Source organism: Oncorhynchus mykiss, chromosome 22, assembly GCF_013265735.2.
Source record: "Oncorhynchus mykiss isolate Arlee chromosome 22, USDA_OmykA_1.1, whole genome shotgun sequence".
NCBI classification, from domain to species: Eukaryota; Metazoa; Chordata; class Actinopteri; order Salmoniformes; family Salmonidae; genus Oncorhynchus; species Oncorhynchus mykiss.
Window position 1 is genome coordinate 5,903,064 of NC_048586.1, and position 6,734 is coordinate 5,909,797.

The 6,734-nt window shown below is 39.8% G+C and overlaps 1 long non-coding RNA gene across 1 annotated transcript; it reads left to right on the top strand.

Moving 5' to 3' along the window:
- The first annotated feature begins 3,098 nt into the window (after window positions 1–3,098).
- On the top strand, window positions 3,099–3,836 carry LOC118943574. Its single transcript, XR_005038769.1, has 3 exons — window positions 3,099–3,490; window positions 3,584–3,621; window positions 3,713–3,836. It is a non-coding gene; the product is annotated as an uncharacterized LOC118943574 (long non-coding RNA).
- Window positions 3,837–6,734: the final 2,898 nt, after the last annotated feature.

The following is a 6,734-nucleotide window of genomic DNA, read 5'->3' on the forward strand; positions in this document are numbered from 1 at the left end:
TAGCTCTGAGTTACCAGTAAAAAACACCAAGTCACATTTTGCTACAGGTGGTGAGTCACATTTTGTTGTGTTACAGCCTGAATTTAAAAAAGACTCAAATTGAGCTCGGGTACATCCGATTTCCTTTGATCATCATTGAGATGTCGCTACAACTTGATTGTAGTCCACCTGTGGCCAAATCAATTGTTTGGACATGATTTAGAAAGAAACACACCTGTCTATATAAGGTCCAACAGTTGACAGTGCATGTCAGAGCAGAAACTATACCATGAAGTCCAAGGAACTGTCCGCAGATGTCGGAGTTAAAATTGTGATGAGGCATATATCTGGGGAAGGGTATAAAACAATTTCTAGAGTGTTGAAAGTTTCCAAGAGCACAGTTGTCTCCATCATTAGGAAATTGAAAAAATAAAGATCTACCAAGACTCCGTCCGACCAAACTGAGCAACCGGGCAAAAAGGACCTTGGTCAGGGAGGTGACCAAGAACCCACTCTGACAGAACTACAAAGTTCCTTGGCTGAGATGCGAAAACATGACAGAAGGACAACAGTATCTAGAGTGGCCAGATGGAAGCCACTCCTGAGAAGGCACATGACAGCACGTCAGGTGTTTGCAAAAATGCACGTGAAAGACTCAGAGCATAAGGCAAAATATTCTGTGGTCTGATGAGACAAACATTTTACTCTTTTGCTTGAATGGTAGTGGCAGCATCATGCTATCTGGATGCTTTTCAGTGGCAGGGACTGTGAGACTGGTAAGGATAGAGGGAACAATGAATGGAGCCAAATACAGGCAAAGTCCTAATGAGAACCTGCTTCAGGTTGGAAAATTACCTTAGACTGAGGCAAAGATTTTATGTACCAACAGGACAATGACCCCAAGTTTACAGACAAATCAACGCTAGAAAATCCTTGAGTGGCCCAGTCAAAGCCCAGACTTGAATCCCATTGAAAATCTGTGGAAAGACTTGAAGATTTCTGTTCACTGCCACTCCCGATATAATTTAACAGAGCTTGAGAAAATCTGCAATGAAGAATGGGAGAAAATCCCCAATTCCAGATGTGCAAAGCTGATAAAGACACACCCAAAACTGTAATGTGGTGCATGCTGGTGGTAGGGAAGTCAGGCGCAGGAGAACAAACTTGGTATAAACTGAGTATTTAATGAAAGCTCACAAACTCCAAAAACCAACGTATACAAAATAAAGAAAAGTGGGTAAATAAAACCTGTCGCACAGCATAACAGACATAACACCTATATATACAACGAACAATCACTGAAAAGCTAAATAATCAATTTTAAATTCATCCTGTAACACAACATAATGTGAAATAATTCAAGGTGTATGAATACTTTCTGAAGGCACTGTACGTGCATGTGAATTAGTGTCCATGGTGATATTGTAAAGAATAGATGCTTTGAAAAGGTCTCCTCCCTACAGCTACATTACAGTATACTAACACACTAAAATTTGATTTGATTTGATACATGTGACTTGAATGGCTGTGATGTTACATCTAAAAAGAGAACTGATAGGAAGATAGGAAGCAATGGCAAACAATCAAGTAAATGTGTAATGATGAGTAAATCATTTGTACTTAACTCTTTTTAATATTATGTCACTTTATAATAACATTTATTTATTAGCACTTATAAATTATTTCTAAACTATTGTGGTTTGAGATCTTCACTGAGTGTGAGCTAACGTTAGCTAATGCTGTCACCTCAGTTGCTAACCTTAACCTGGCTAGCACTATGAATCTAGCTAACTAATAACTCACTGTACAGCTGATGTGGATGACATGGGTGGAAGGACCACAACAAATCTTATTCTCTTCAATATGGGTTCTATGCTGGTCCCATACGTCAAATCAACTGCCCCAAAATGAGAGTTACAAAGAACATGAATGTGGAGCTGACTGATGATTGGCCAACACTAATGCCAATCACCCCACACGGTAGGCGGGACATAAAAAGGGTATATCTGCATTCACAACACTATTAATAAATAGTAATTGCATTAATTGTAAACATTTATAAATACAGTAAGGCTTATAAGCATTTCAATTCATAAGTATGACATGTCTTAAAAACTTACTTGTATCAGTGTTTATAATAACTTTATGGATAACTTTATCTCTGCCTCATATTACTGAACAGCCTAAATTTAAAAAAAATCCCTACAAATATTTATTGATGGATAGACAACTGTCTCTGTCAGCTGTTGCACAAGGACACAGTCCCCATATATTGGACTGGAGCAAGAACAATCAGTGTTTTGTGTGATGATGTAGGCTAATCTTTATAGTTGCTGCCATATCATATCTACTAGCCAGAGTTACTGAAAAAATAATATAACTCCCACTTGAGTTTTGCATTGGGGCATAAAACAATCTGTGTTTTAACTACATACCACTGCTATTGCGCTACTAAATTATCGTGCAATTACCGCATGAGTAGGCTACCAAGCTTCTCCACACTCTGGGCAGCAGAACGTTCTAGGCAGCCCAAGAATGTTTACCCAGACCAGTAACCAGGGTCTGACAATGGGCAAGTTTGTTTTGCATCGTCCAGAGCACTATTTTTCCTTTCCTCGTTTGTCAACTACTGCTTTAGACTACCTTTTATTTGTGATGATAATCTTCCTAAATATTATACTGCCATATCGTAGCGAGAGTTGCTGGAAAAATAAATAGTCAATGTTTGCAATCATAATGAGAAAATAATCGCTACCTCTATGTGTCTTGCTTGTGTTGAACCAGAATTTGGCGTGAGTGGAGACGTTGAACATCTCCTGTACAGCCAGATTCTGATTCAGTGTTTGATATGCTTGGCTAAATTACTGTTACAACAGACAACAACATTTGTAGAAAAATGTCGATCATGTCTTTTGTGTACAGCAGGATAGCTGCATGTAGCCTAACACCCCAACTGAAAAAATAAATCACGCTTGAGGCATGGAATGCATAGTTCGAACATGTCAACCATACTCTATCTTTAGTGTACAACATTAAGTCTCCACTCCATGTCAATGAGGGGGGGAGCAGCAGCGGGAGCACTCAGCAGAAGCTAAATAGGCAACAGAGTGGGCAGCAGCTATGTCTGCGCAATCTCCATATCAATAGTCACAGCAAGTCGGGTTGCAAAAAATGGTGTCAGCCTTCTCTTCTGATCCAATTTCGCACTGGTATTGCTCAGCCACAAGCTCTGGGCATGCTCTGCCTTTTTCCTTTACTTCATGACTATTCTTTAGGCCTATTCAGTTTTAATTATTTAGCCAACCCCACCCACCGTAGCCTATATCTAGTTTATATTATTCTTTCTAACATTAGAATATGTAGTTCCTATTTTGAAGGAGTTCAAATGTATTAAGATGGTGGGGGTTCTTGCAGGAACCTAATTGCCCAACTAAAACATTTGCATTTGAATTTGAAAGGACAGTAGGTGCAGGCACTTAACTGGAAAATGTAAAGCTCTCCTCAATTTAAGGTAAGGTTTGTAACATGTATCATATTTAAATTAATATTGTTTTATGATGATACCCTCTATCTTTTCATATTTGTGCAAATCTTTCGAAAACAGAAAATGGAAACAATTCAAGGATGTCAATCAACAAAGAGGTGAGAATATGTAGGCTATAAGAGAATGTTGAAGGCTAGCTGTATTGGGTTCAGATGACTGAACTGCTCACTTTTGTGTCTGTGTCTGCAGGTATACAGACAGGGGGCTCACAAGGTATGTCTATTGGTATTTGTATGTGATGCAGATCACATGTACCATCCTCCTCCCTTACCACTTCAATGAATACCCCATAGGCCTCTACATTATGTACAAGGTATGTGTATGAAAACCATTATCAAAACTGTTTTTTTTTTCATTTACATTTACCACAAAAACCAAGGTATGAATACTGTTGTGTGCATGTTTTGTTAATCATCTGTATAATTACTATTTTTTTGGATTCACAGACTTCCCCCTCCCTACACCTCTGATGAATATAACAAGAAATATGTTCGATCACCATGCACTGCAAAAAATCATTCTGGCTATGGATACGGAAAACATCAACACATTAACGCCAGAGGATATACCCATTCGACTTGGGTCTCTGCTGCGAGTTTACCTCATATTTGGATTTTCCTTTGCTACGAAAATCATAATAAACACTGACACCTAAAAGATTGTGTTATTGCTGTTATTAATATATAGACAGGTAGACAGGTAACTCTTTATCCACAATATAGCAGGGAGTGTAAAGCCATAACATATATGTTTTTCCAGCAGCAGACTCTGATTAATAATGTCAAGACACACACCGAAGTCTAACAAAATAGCCCCCACAATCTTTTTATCATAAATTTCTCTCAGCCAATCATCAGTAATTTGTGTAAGTGCTATGCTTGTTTAATGTTCTCTATTAGTGTGCTGGAAGTCTGTTATAAGCATATTATTATTATTAATAATAAGGGAGGGGGAGGGATATTAAAAAAATGTACCCCAAACGGTTATTCAAAAGGTTATTTGAGGATCCATTAAAAGGGGTTCTTTGAAGAACTTATAGTAGTTCCCCCATAGTTTCAATTGGAAGAACCCCTAAATGATACTCCAGGAACCTTTTCTTTTTAGAGTGTACTACAGACTGGCGCGTAAAGACATATCCAAGCTAGAAGCCTCTATTCCCTATGTCAGGAATAACTTTACCCACTCTGAGAAAAAAGCCCTTAAATCTCCAGAATGACACCTATATATTAGTCCGCCCAGCAAACAAGGGCTGTGTTACTGTAGAAGACTACACTATCTATAACACTGAAGTACACAATCACCTGAATGTACAGACGTTCCCTGAGACTCACTACAAACACCACTAAACAGCTTTTGGCTGTAATGAACAGACTGTCACCGAGGGCATTGATGATATCACCAAAGGAGAACACAGATTATTGGTGGGTAAAAACAGTTCCACACTGGTAATCTGCAGTCCCTACAAGACTGTTTAATTATCTAAATCCCCATACGGACAGCTGACTGGTCCTGTTGTGGTGGGTGATTCTGTCAGGGCTTTCTTCCTGGGTAGGAGAGGCGGACCAAAACGCAGCGTGGTTATAGTTCATTGTTCTTTAATAAGAAAACTCAAACATGAACAAACTACAAAACAATAAACGTGAAAACTGTAACAGTCCTAACTGGTGAATAAAACACAAAGACAGGAAACCATCACCCACAAAACACCCAAAGAATATGGCTGCCTAAATATGGTTCCCAATCAGAGACAATGATAAACACCTGCCTCTGATTGAGAACCACTCTAGGCAACCATAGACTTACCTAGACAACTAAACTGAACACAACCGCATAAATCTAATAAACCCCTAGACAAGACAAACACAATAAATCCCCCATGTCACACCCTGGCCGAACCAAAATAATAAAGAAAACAAAGATAACTAAGGCCAGGGCGTGACAGCTGTATACAGCCATTAGCAAACAGGAAAACACTCACCCACAGGCGGGGATCCTAGTGGCAGAGGGACTTTAATGCTGGTCATCTTAAATCCGATTTACCTCATTTCTACCAGCATGATAAAGGTGCAACCAGAGGGAAAAAACTCTAAACCACCTTTACTCCACACACAGAAATGAGTACAAAGCTCTCCCTCACCCTCCATTTGGCAAATCTGACCATAATTCTATCCTCCTGATTCCTGCTTACATGAAAAAAAACTGAAGCAGGAAGCACCAGTGACTCAGTCAATAAAAAAGTGGTCAGATGAAACGGATGCTAAACTCCAGGAACTTTTTGCCAGCACAGACTGGAATATGTTCTGGGATTCCTCCGATGGCATTGAGGAGTACACAACATCAGTCACTGGATTCATCAATAAATGCATCGATGACGTCGTCCCCAGAGTGACTGTACATACATATCCCAACCAGAAACCATTAATTACAGGCAACTTTCAATGCTTATAAGAAATCCCGCTATGCCCTTAGACGAACCATCAAACAGGCAATGCTTCAATAAGGACAAAGATCGAATTCTAATACACCCGGTCCTACATTTGTCGGATGTGGCAGGGCCTGCAAACTACTACAGACTACAAAGGGAAGCACAGCCGCGAGAAGCCCAGTGACACGAGCCTACCTACCAGATGAGGTAAATTACTTCTATGCTCTCTTCGAGGCAAGTAATACTGAAGCATGCATGAGAGCATCAGCTGTTCCGGACGACTGTGTGATCATGCTCTCCGCAGCCGATATGAATAAGACCTTTAAACAGGTCAACATTTACAAGGATGCAGGGCCAGATGGATTACCAACTGGGAAGTGTCTTCACTGACATTTTCAACCTCTCCCTGTCTGAGTCTGTAATACCAACATGTTTCAAGCAGACCACCATTGCCCTTGTGCCCAAGAACACTAAGGTAACCTGCGTAAATGACTACCAACCCGTAGCACTCACGTCTTTAGCGAGGAAGTGCTTTGAAAGGCTGGTCATTGCTCACATCAACACCATTATCCCACAAACTCTAGACCCACTCCAATATACATACCGCCCCAACAGATCCACAGATGATGAAATCTCTATTGCACTCCACACTGCCCTTTCACACCTGGACAAAATTAACACCTACACTACCGTTCAAAAGTTTTGGGTCACTTAGAAATGTCCTTGTTTTTGAAAGAAAAACACTTTTTTTGTCAGAAATACAGTGTAGACATTAATGTTGTAAAT